Source organism: Leiobunum rupestre, chromosome 1, assembly GCF_980474605.1.
Source record: "Leiobunum rupestre chromosome 1, qqLeiRupe1.1.hap1, whole genome shotgun sequence".
Lineage (NCBI taxonomy): Eukaryota > Metazoa > Arthropoda > Arachnida > Opiliones > Sclerosomatidae > Leiobunum > Leiobunum rupestre.
The window spans coordinates 12,579,843-12,592,407 of record NC_143384.1 but is presented as its reverse complement, the minus strand read 5'-3'; the positions used below and the strand labels follow the sequence as shown (position 1 = coordinate 12,592,407).

Sequence of the window (12,565 nt, the reverse complement as noted above, 5' to 3'; positions counted from 1 at the left end):
TAGCTTTTGGAGACAAAATTTAAAATTTATTTGTTACCGACGAAATCAAAATTAGCTCTAGCACGACAAAATATAAAATAATTTTGGTTATTTTATTTTAGTGTTCCGGTTGAAAACCATAGTAAGTTAAAGAAAATCACTTTCTATGAATGGTGATGATCCTAAATTTATGAAAATTGGATAGGATTGAATTTTAATTGTAATTATTTTCAACTTTAAAATGTGGCTGAATGGGAACTTCAAAGTTTAAAACTAAATCACCTATACAAGCAAGCAGCGCCTATCCGTGCTCTTGCCAGTATGAGTCAGAAGTTTACTATCATTTCCCATTCAAATCCAGACAGAGTTAAGTGCCGAAGTCAGCTTGTGACTTATTGGAGATTTATTAGCATGTTGCAAATAGTCTCACAACCTTCAATTATGTATTGCCGCCAATCATCTAGGTCACGTACTTTTGTTGCGTACACACCAAAGCCTGGTGATGGTTATGTTATTTAAGTATTCCGTTACTGTTTAAATTGGCACCATCGAATGTTAGCAGATTATTGCCTACTGTCTACACACCACTGACATAAGTCAATTCGACGTGGAAAGTTAGCTAAGTTTAAAGCTTGTAGTTTTTGAAGGTGGTATGGGCAGAATTGCCATTACGTTATTAACCCATAATTACTGCTTAACTTGCTTATTACTTGTACTCAAAAATCGTCAGTACCCATTGTGTTACTTTGTTTTGGAAATATGGTAGCGAAACGCTAACACGCTACTTTAATTTAATTTTTAGATGAACATAATTTTTAGAGTTACTGGGTTTTGGAAATAAGTTAGCCATATCATAAATAACGAAGCACCATTTAAATGGAAAAATTATTACATTCTTTTGCTCAGATTTATAAAAAATATATATTGGGATACCGAGGGCGGTAAATGTAGCGACCAACTAGATATCGTTGAAATTTATCAACCTTACTGGTAAAGAGTTATGTACAACACGGCGACACTACGTGAAACCAATACATAAATTAGTTCTTAAATGCCTTGTATTGTTTGTTAAAAAAACTTCATAGATTATGTAAACAATTTGGTCTGGGCCAAAATAAATGTCCTCAGTTTTAACGATATTTCTTGGGAATTCGTATCTCTGAAACGAAACAATTTCAGACCCAATTTCATTGTACATTTCTATTCATTTGAGACTCTGAAACATCCCTGAATGTTTAACATATTTATCCGTACAAATTCTCCTAAAAACACAAAACAACCAACTGAAATGTTGGGTTTTAATGGGTTTCTTTCGGATTTTCTAGTGTTGACTACGTGTAGATTTATGTAGAGAGTCAGACATTTGTATTTGAGTTGCATCATGTTATATGTTTAGAATGAGTAAGGTAGTAAACCAATCCACAAAGCAAAAAAATGTTTGACAGGTTAACGGTTCATTTGAAATTTTCCCAACGTAACTCTGGCGCAATACCTAAACACGTCATCGTGTGTTAAACCAGGTGCTGCGTAGAATAAAAAATTCAATCACAAGAGACTACGTCGCTACTCGGGGTAGATTGATGAAATCATGAAGACGTGTCTGGTTTGGTTGCCTATCCTGGCGGTGCTCGTTGTTATTTTAATTCAAAGTGAATTTGTGGAAAGCGTTGGTAAGCTCAAGTTAATTAATATCCATTGATAGTGATAAGCAATTAACCTTTTCCAGTTTAATTTTATAAAACGATATCCAGACTTACTAGCCACGTTTTTTATTAATTTGGATAATTTAAAATTTTATTAAGAGCTGAATTCAAAAGGCTTAGAAATATTACTGATCAGTGTAATTTTTGTTGGGTGGAAAATTATTGAAAGCCAACAACGCTAATCTAATATTTCAAATAAGATTAGTTACACTTACACAATTACAATATGCAAGTTGACTATTCATGGCAGGGCCAGCGATTTGTGAAATAATATTATTATTCAAATATTTATTGTGGTGAAAATCTTGGAATAAGTTATTTCACCTTCTACGGCTTCCTAGCACTATATTTTCTGAGTATTAGATATTTCTGATAACACCTCTGGTTACGTAAACAAATGTTAAAAGTAAGGATGCAACCGAGCCAATTAGAAGACTCTCGACCTTGGAACCAGGATCTTCTAAATGAAGCCGAGTAACCGAGGATCATTCGCGCTTTTTAAAATCGTGAATATGGCCTTAATTTGAATAGTCAAACTTTAGTTTCCTAGAATCATCTTAGGTTTCTTATAAAGGTTATTGATTCACTTTTTGGTTGAAGTTTTCTCAGACAAATTAAATACCCTTTGTCGGGCTCTAAACAAATCTACATTTTGTGTTGCATTATTTTCATGTTGTTGAAACTTAACCAATTTCACGACCTGGAATTTTGGACAATTTTCCCTTCGTTAAATTTGTTACTTAATTTTTCACACGATTATTTTAACTGTTGGCCTCGTTACCGACTGCAAGGCCAATCATTATAAAAACATCAGCCTCGGCCTCAGCTCGAGGGTGGTTACATAATAACATAATAATAAGTTAGCCTTATACCCAAGGCACCACCTTAGGCCCAAGTCATCTAGCGTCTTATAAGGCCTTTAAACAGGAGGCCGGGTTATTACACGTAGGAGGGTTGAAGCAAGCCTTTCATGGCACGCGAGCCAACAGCTCCCTACACAAACTATTAGAGTTAACCTCTACCCTGTTCGATTTTGGTGAAAATATACTATCTAAGAAGATTCTAAATTAAACTAGGCACAAGTTTGGTCCTTTTAAAAGTGGAAAAAAGAAACTTCCCTGCCTCCCCCCAACCCACCCAAATAATCAATTTCTGAAAGTACTCTAGTCCTTACATTTTAGTTTTAATTTTAAATTAAGGTTAAATATAGTAAAAACAGTAAACAAGCGTGTGTTTTAGATTTAAGTGAGCCATGTGCGAAACCTGGAGAAGAGAGGCTGGAGTGTGCTCCTAATAAAAGATGCAGAACATGCGGAGAGACAATTTGCACGTTGGAATGCCGAATAAACGCATGCATTTGTAAAGAAGGCTTACAATACAACAGTATTGGAGATTGTATTCCACAGGATCAGTGTTAATCGCAGGAATTTGTGTAAAATATGAAAAAAATAAAGCATTTTGTCAGCATGATCGCTTTTTATTATATATTTGCTTAAAAATACGAGTCACTTAAACGGTTACTATATATACGTTTATTTAGGTTGGAGTCTGTCAAAGTAAATTTACGATGATTTTGAAATAGGAAATAACCAGGAGTGCATTTGTACCAATGCTATGCTCAAAGCTTTACAGGGTGTTTTAATTTGATCACCCCCGGCATTTTGCTCAAAAACTATATTGGCTAGAAATTTAAAATTTTCCTAGAATTCCTCACTCCGTCTGCTGTGTCAGGGTCTTGTAGTGCACCTCACCCAGGGATTCTTTGGTGCCAGGGTCTCTAATTACCCCTTTTCCGTGAGTTCTGCTGTGTCAGAGTCTCCCTGTGCCCCGTATCCATAGGATTCTGCTGTCTCAGGGTCTGGTAGTGTCCCTCACGTGGATTCAGGCATTCTGCTAAGTCAGACTCTCCTACTAACCCCCTGTGGATTCTGCTAAGTCAGGGTCTACTAGTGCCTCTTTCCCGGAAACTGCTTGGTCAGTGTCTCCTAAGGCCCTTTTCATTGCGGATTCTCCTGTGTCAGGGTCTTCTAGGAACGCTATCCCCGCATATTCTGCTGTATTAGTGTGTCCTTGCACCACTTTCCACAGATCCTGCTGTGCTAGGGTCTCTTAGTACCCTCTTTCCAGGGATCCAGCTAAGTCAGAGTCTATAAGTACTGATCCCGTGGATTCTTCTGTGGCAGGGTCTCCGAGTGCCACTTCATTCGCAGATTCTTCTGTGTCCGGGTCTCTTTGTGCCCATCGCTGATTTTGCTGTATAAGTGTCTCCTTATGTCTCTTCTCCGCAGATTCTGCTCTGCTAGGGTCTTATAGTGACTTATTCATACGCTTTCTATGTGTTAGGATCTTCTTGTGCATCTCCTACGTGGATTCTGCTGTCAGATTCTCCTAGTGCTCCTGTTCTCGTAGATTCTACTGTGTCAAGGTTTAAAATAACCCCGCGAATTCTTCTAAAATATCGGAATTAATTTCGGTTTTCGGTAAAAAATATTTTTTTCTTTGGGAGAGATGGACCTTTCAACCATCAAAACACCCGCATGTTTTGTGACTAAAATTATCACCATCTCCAACAACAACTCTGAATGTTTGGGCGGGTTTGCTCGTGGATCAAGTTATCGGTCCATCTTTCCTACCAGCTCGCAACTTGGCGCTTTTGCAGAACGAAATAGCAGACGCGTTAGAAAATATTTTGCTGGAAGTGTACAGACAGATGAGGTACCAACATGACGGCGCACCACCCCACGTACCTAGTAGATGTAGTAGAGCATCTTAACAATGAGTTCCCTCAGCGTTGGGTTGGCAGGAACGGTCACGTTCGATGGCCTGCGAGGTCTCCGGACCTAAGCCCTGTGGACTTTTTCTTGTGCGGGCTCATCAAAGCACAAGTTTACGTGACGCCCGTTGAGAACATCGAAGATTTGCGTCACCGAATCATTGCAGCCTTCAAACCTGTCACTTCTGAGATGATAAGACGCTCGTTTCAAAACATGCTTTATCATGCCTAAACATGTATGGCGGCAAACGTAGGTATTATTGAACCTCACTTGTAAAATTCTTATGTTTATTCGAATAAAATGTTCAATTAAATATTTCAGACATTTCTTTCATGTACGTACAAAAATGCGAAGGCTATTGGCCCTTATGGACAATTTGTTTTTTCATCAGCTCATATTTTCGTAGAAAAGTGTTCTTTTCCAATGCAACCAATTTTTTTGAACATTTTCGACAACACTCTACAACTTTCTCATTGGAACGTTTTTTCTAGCACCTACCGGTGAAAAAATATTTTTTTTACAAAAACCCGAAATTATTTCTGATTTTCAGAAATTTATGATTTAAAGCGATCCCACACTAGAAACAATACCCTGAAAATTCGGAACTCTATCTCTTGCAGTTTCTGAAAAACAAATGCCTAGTAAAGTCAGAGCAATTCAAAACACCCGGTATATTAAAACTTACTCTAAAAGTTCTATTTCGAAGAGAGCTGTTGTAATGTTTGACAGGAGAAAATAGTTGCACTAACACCACTTACAATTAGTGCTCCGCATGGCTCCGGCTCCAGCTCCGACTTAAACCCTATCGGCTCCAGTCGGCTCCGGGCGGAGCCGGATCTGGAGCCGCGGTTCCGGCTCCAAGTGTTTTAAACTGGCTCCAGGAGCCGGCTTCGAATTAAAGGAGCCGGCTCCAATACTTTTATGGTAATTTCTTATGTCAGAGCTTTGGGAGCGTCCATAAATTACGTGAGGCGTTTAGGGGAGGGAGGGGATTGAGCTGAATCTCACCCAATCTCACGCGGAGGAGAGGGGGGTTTCGGCCAATATCACGTAATTGGTTTACCGCAAGAAACAGTGTAAAATATCGATAAAACTGGGTTAAATTAAGTAATTCAACCCTTGCACACCTTCATCAGCATGCCCTATGACCTCTATTGCCCAAGTGTACGTGGTGATCAGAGAAAGAGATGCTGCAGTACATGCGGTATCTACTTTGCATCCATCACAAGAGCTGCAGAGCACCGGCGTGCGGTCCACAGAGCACCACCTGCTTAATTAAAATAACAATAATTAAAAATAAGCAATTTTAGTAATCCCAATCCACCCAAAAACCATTCGGTTAAAAATTGCATGGTCCTTTAAACAAAAACGTCACGTCCTATATTACTCTAGGCTATAAAAGTAGTGAAATCAAATAACGGGCAAGATCTGTAAGTATATTCCCATAAACGTCATAAATTGGACTTATTTATCGACAAGTGATGTGCTCTGAAGTAATATGCTACACCTTGCGCGTCCTAAGTGTTTTACTGAGTTAAAATCCTTTGTACAACCATAAAACATTTCAAAGAGAATGGCTAATATTAGAATCGCAGTGTATCAAATATATTGTTTAGATAGAAATATATTATCTTCTTTGTTTAAATCTACTCTTTTACCTTAAAACCATAATTAAATAAAGCAGACAAGTTGTTGAATGCAGTAATTACGTCACTGCAGTCAACAACTTGTCTGCTTTCAGTAATATGCCAGTTTCAAAAGAGTAAATCTAAACAGAGTAGATAATATATTTCGATCTAAACAATATATGCCCCTATAAGTAAAATGAACGAGCCGGGCCCGTATTGCGAGAACGAAAGAAAACTTTAAAGTCGGGAGGTTGAAATGGTCCCGTGATTAGGTAATGCTGCCATCTACAGCGTTTTTAGGAACTAATTCTTGATATTTATGCTTGCCTTTCGTCCGCTACGTTGTAAATTTTGTGAAATGTTATGTCTTATATTGAAATTTTTCTTTAATTAACTTGGTAAATTATATAACTGATATTGTATCATTAGAATCGTTACAGCTAAGCTAAGAAAACTCGTCTCGGTCATCGAGCCGAAAATTTGTTCTAGCGCATGAGCGAGAGATAGCATTTTCAGCCAATAGTGTTTCTTTCTTTCCCAGAATGCTTTGCGAACATCCCAAGAACCGTTGAAAATTTTCAAACCAATTTATTTAACGGTGCATTTGATACAATGCGATTCTAATATTAGCCATTCTCTTTGAAATGTTTTATGGTTGTACAAAGGATTTTAACTCAGTAAAACACTTAGGAGGCACACGGTCTAGCATATTACTTCCGAGCACATCACTTGTCGATAAATAAGTCCAGTTGATGACGTTTATGGGAATATAATAACAGATCTTGCCCGTTATTTGATTTCACTACTTTTATGGCCTAGAGTAATATAGGACGTGACGTTTTTGTTTAAAGGACCTTGCAATTTTTAACCGAATGGTTTTTGGGTGGATTTTACGCCTTTTTGTTTATAACAATAGAAGTGAAGTTACTATATTACCTTTAATCGTAACAAAGCGGAAATAATGTTTATAAACGAAATTGGAAAGTGAACTTTTACCTATTTAAAATATTGAGAACTGCCTAGCTCTTTCGCCAACATTGTGTACATTTAGATATTGTTTACTTTAATTTCTCGAAAACGTGACGTCATTATGGTCTTTAATTCATTTTTTAATGTTAATAAAAAGGCTTTACGATTGTTTTTAAACTTTACACGTGTTGTACTGTGTTTATAATACATTGGCATGGTTTACCGCTCTCTAGGGGCAAACTGCCCACTAGGGATGCAACGGTTCCACTTTTTTGGACAATCTCGGTTCCGGATCCGGTTCCGGTTCTTAAATATTTGCTTTATCGGTTCCGGTTACGGTTACGGTTCTTAAAATTTTAAATTATCGGTTCCAGTTTCGGTTCCGGTTCTCAAAATTTAGAACCAATCGGTTCCGGTTCCTAAACGGTTCCTATACGGTTCCAGTGTGTTTAGTAATAATAAGTGTTAAATACACAAGCAATTCTAATGAAGTTAAAGCTAAATAAAATCCACCACATTTATTTATTTAGAATATAAAATTTGTTTTTGATAAATTATATTTTAAAAATAGTAGCTTACTCGGTGACGTAGCTATTGGTTCGGAGTCCTCCCGCGAGACTGTTTTTGGGGTCCCTTATAATCATTAAGGCCGAGTCGCGATTATCGCCATCTAGAGTTAGGGCTAACATGTTTCGCCTTCTACAATTAGATTTAACACGTACTTACTTGTTAAATATATAAAACGGTTAAAAATGGCGTTAAGCCCGAAGTGAAACGATTAAGACAAATCACGGCAATCATCGTCTGGAGCATTAAAAACCAAGGTTCTGGTAGAACTCGGAAGTATGGAGTTCAGACTCCCAAGTCCGACCAGAATCGCGATGTAGATGACTTATTGTAAAATAATAAAAACAAATTATTGCTTCTATACTGTCGTAGGGAACTCACGTAAGCGCGTTATTTGTTTATTCAATAAAGTAGGGTAAAAATGAAATCATCTGTTTGAAAATTCCCACGGTTTCATCGATTCAAGATGGAGGGAGGGGGGGGGGGTATGATGTACTTTCAAGTTTTGGGGAGACATTGCCCTCCCTTCCGCTCCTCACTTCAGGGGCGTAGGAATGTTTTAGAAGTTGGAGGGGGCAAAGAGAAAATGAAACGGGGGTCTAGTAGCTTAGCCCCCGATGTAGAGTGAGTAATCGGTCGCGAATGCCATTAAGGCATTAACAGTAACAACAGTTATCATACGAAGTGTATTTTAGTCTTTAGAGTCGTTTATGACTTTAAGATATACAAATCCACAATAATAAAATGAGAATGGTTTTGAATTTTTAAAAGAGTGTAGCTTCACCGAATGCATGTGTTACTGTTTGAATACTATGTAAATTGGCGGGAAAAGACACCGTTGAAAATTTGAGCTTTTAAAGATTTCAACTGACCAAAAAATTGAAGGGGCAATAACATTAGTTGCCCCTCCTAGCATTGCCCCCCTGCCTCATTTCGTTTAAAAATATAAAGACGGGATTTCTATGACTCGTTTTGATTTCAGTTGAGTATATCGTTCTAAATGGAGTCCATATTATTTCGTGCAATAAGCATTTGTGAAATGTAAGCAAATGCATAAGTTGAAATTTCTGATTTTCTAGACAAAATCTACCCAGGCCAGCTATTATATTATGCAAATGAATTAGCCTTACCTTAAAAACCTTCAATTCAGAAACACAACTTAGTTATTAATTTAAAAGGTTTAACGATTTGCTATAAAACACGTGTCTCGATACTTTTCAAACTTTAGTGTTTTACTTTCATTATGTACGTTGTTTGGATATTTATGCGACGGTTATTGTGGTTGAATTTATAAAGTTTTGGGCGCGTTTGTTGAAACATAAAGAAACATTTGAAGCAAGCATAACATTAACTTGCCGCGCTAAATAATTGCTCGGAAGGCACACTAGTAGCAGTAGACGACAAATATTTTTTGTGGTCTTTGCTACATTTGTGAAATTGTGTCGAGTTTTTTGACCGAAGAAAATAAAACTAAAACTATCGCGGATTTCCGGATTATGCCATTTTTTAAGGCAAACATTTGGAGGACGGGCCCATTTTCAATCGAGAATACGTCGAGTTATCACATAGAGTTATCTGAGATAGGATAAGATGAGCTTATAACAAGAACTAATATTAAATTAGTAAGTTTAATAACTAAATTTCAACATGCGCTAAATGTTGGTAAATAAAGTTATGAATAACTCGGTTCCGGTTCCGGTGTCGGTTATCATTTTTCTTACAAATATCGGTTCCCGTTCCGGATACGGTTATCAAATTTTTATATTATCGGTGCCGGTTCCGGTTATCCGTTGCATCCCTACTGCCCACCCTGACACTGGTGAGACACTTTGAACTCACGGCACCTCTTTCACTTATTTCACTTAGAAACAACCTATAAATCAGAAGCATAATCTATTTCTGTAATTATATTCCCATAAACGTCATAAACTGGACTTATTTATCGACAAGCCCTATGGCGGACAACCACCACCCTGACACTCGCAAGACTATTGTTGTCGAACTCAGAGCCCGTTTTTCCTTCAATCCATCTATAAATATGTTGCATACATAGTTTTCAAGTGTATCCGTCATAGCGGGCATTTTAACCTTTAAGACTATTTTTTCGAACAAAGCGCCACGTTTTCACATAGAATCAACCCTCAAACCTTTTGCATTAATTTTTTTAAATCGCTGGTGCTCCGATTTAGTAGTTATTATGTGTTTATTACTCCATGGTTTCGTTACCGACTCGCTAAAATGTACATTTGTCGCCGTAGTTCAAGAACTATACAAGATATGAACTTCTCCTTTGGAAGGACACAATGGGAGCATAATCTAAAACTGTATACCAAATTGCATTTGAATCGGTTCAGTAGTTTTTGCTTTAGAGCGGTCTGCGAGGATAAGATGGAAGAAGAAGTAGAATTAGACCTTACTTTGCCCCATTACTACGAAACGTCGCCTCAACCCTGTTCGAAGGAATTCGTATATGTTTGTCGCGTTCCTGTAACCTTTCAAATGATACCTCACTTGTTTTGATACGACCTATAGGTTTTGAGATACGAGGGGGTAAAATCAGCTCATTCTGACTCGAGATAATATAGCAAGTGCTCGGGTGGGTGTTCTACCTTATACCCGGACCTTGCATAGGGACTACCGTCCCTTTTGATTTTGTTTCAATTTAAAACAGAAAAAAAAAATTAGTTGCAACTTACATTATCTTTATTACGTACTATTTATTGAAATAAATTTACATAAAAGTACAGCTAGTTTTGACCACTCAGTTAGAGAGGAAAAACTTAAGTAGAACTTCGTGAAGCACCCGTTAAGTGTAGAATTTTTTTTCTTCATGGAAGTAATTTTTAACTTAGCAAAAAATGTGGCCTATAGGACTAACGGACGAGTGATGGTTCAATATTAAAAATAGCTACTAGGCAGCTGCAGCCCTGCCTTAACTGGCAAATGAAGCCAGTGGAGATAATTACATTTTTGATAGAGTTGTCTATAGTTGCGTAGGGATGGCGCCCAGGGCTCGTCAACCCTCTTTCGGAAAGGAAAACTCCTCACCTATTTACCATTCCTACAGACTTTTCTCCGAATAACAAAAATTGATTTTTACCTCTCCGAGGGGACAAAGTCCCCTAGGAGGGGTTTTACAATCACCGTGTCTGTCTGTGGGTCTGTCTGTCAGGCCTGCGAACGCGTTCGCATTTGTGTAGCAAAGTGTAATCATTGCGTTCGCAGTTTCTCGAAGGGTTGGCAAAACCACCGTGTGACGGTGAGCGTTAACGGATTGATTTGCGGTTTGGTTGGCCTTTTTTCGTCAACGCTCACCGGATATTTCGTTATTGTTATGTTGTCGTGAATGTTGATTTCGTGTTACGACTGTTGTGGGTGTTGATTTTGTGTTATGATTGTTGTGGATGTTGAGTACGTGTTATGACGGTTGTGAGTGTTGAGTCTGTTGTGTTGTATGGGCGTTTTCTCTCCAACTTCTTCTTAATGGCTTTGGGACGGACCGAGTGCTGAGTGTAATGCTACATCTCAACGTCCAATGGCAGGGTTTCCACCAGTTGTACTCGGTATTCGTCTAAGTATCAATTTGCGAATTTTTGGCGCCGGCCGGGAATCACCACTCAGCCACCAACGCTTGTTAAGTTACGGTGTTTTTTTAAAAAACAGCTTTGGCGAATGTCCTTTACAAAGTTATAAAGTTAGGTACTATAATTTATTCTACATCATTTTAAATATTTATAAATTAAATTAATCTTATATTTCATTAAATACTTATAAATTTTATTAATCTTAAATTTAATTAAATATTTATAAATTATATTAATCTTATATTTAATTAAATATTTATAGATTATATTAATCTTATATTTAATTAAATATTTTAGTATTTTAATGAAAAATGTGATCGCGATCAGGAATTGAACTCGGGTCGCATTTTTACAATGCGGATAGTTCACCGCCTAGCCATTGACTTCCTTAGGGAAAATATTCAAGTAAAGCAACAATTATGATTATGAACTAAACGGATTAATACAATATCTGTATATATTGTTTATTGAATTATTCAAAACTCCCGCGGAAACTATATCAAAGTAATAATATAGCGCCACCGTGTGGAGAACTATCAATCAAACCAGGTAAAAAATATAATCTCTTTAATTTTTCGATCTTTAGTCAAATCTTGACGGGTCTAAAAAACGCCAAATTAACGTATATAAAGCCGTAGCCGTCAATAAAGAAGATTTAGTCTTTCTTAGTTCTTGGCTGTCAGACGAACTACTACAGGACGGGGTCCTGGTGTCGGTCAAAAGTTATGAGGTAACTTTGCGGTTTTAATTAGTATGTTCGGTCTTCGGTCAAGAAAAGAGTTAAATTGTGTTTCGCGTTTGGAACGTGAGTGAATGGACTTAAGTGTATGAACAGTGCGTGTTTAAGACTGAAAGTGTTAAAGTAATTGTGTACTAACTCAAGTCAGCTGTAAGATAAAATTGATTGTTTTTATTTTTTGAATTGGAATAACCTAATTATACCCTTGAAATTATCAACTCAACCTGTGAGGCTAATTAAGTAGATTGTAAGTAATTAGTAGCGAACAGCTCTCAGCTGTTAATTAAGACAAGAGTTTATAGTTAGGTAGTTTGAATTTAGTTAAAAATTACTCAGTATAATTTATGATATTTACTTAAGTGTAAGTATGTTTTGGTTTATTTTTCAATCACGATGAACTAAGACAAATCTAGTCTTGGACACTTGAGTACCAGTTCTGCACAATTACGTAGGAGGGATATATATTGTTGGGTTATTGATGGAAGTTAAATCTAGAATGTTCCATAGACTGTTCTGAATAAAAATAAACATTTATAATTTTGCATAATTCTGGTTGCCATTTTATTTTCTAATCACTCGCCCACAACATTACAGTTCTGGCAATCCCGAATCAAATAAATTT

General features: G+C 37.1%; 2 long non-coding RNA genes across 2 annotated transcripts in view; one reads left to right on the top strand and one right to left on the bottom strand.

The window, feature by feature from the left end:
• Nucleotides 1-12,565, bottom strand: part of LOC149961107 (uncharacterized) — a 44,376-nt gene that overhangs the window by 9,310 nt on the left and 22,501 nt on the right. The gene's annotated exons all lie outside the window — the stretch shown is intronic.
• LOC149961108 (uncharacterized) lies at nt 1,522-3,149 on the top strand. The gene is made up of 2 exons (XR_016479788.1): nt 1,522-1,649; nt 2,922-3,149. It is a non-coding gene; the product is annotated as an uncharacterized LOC149961108 (long non-coding RNA).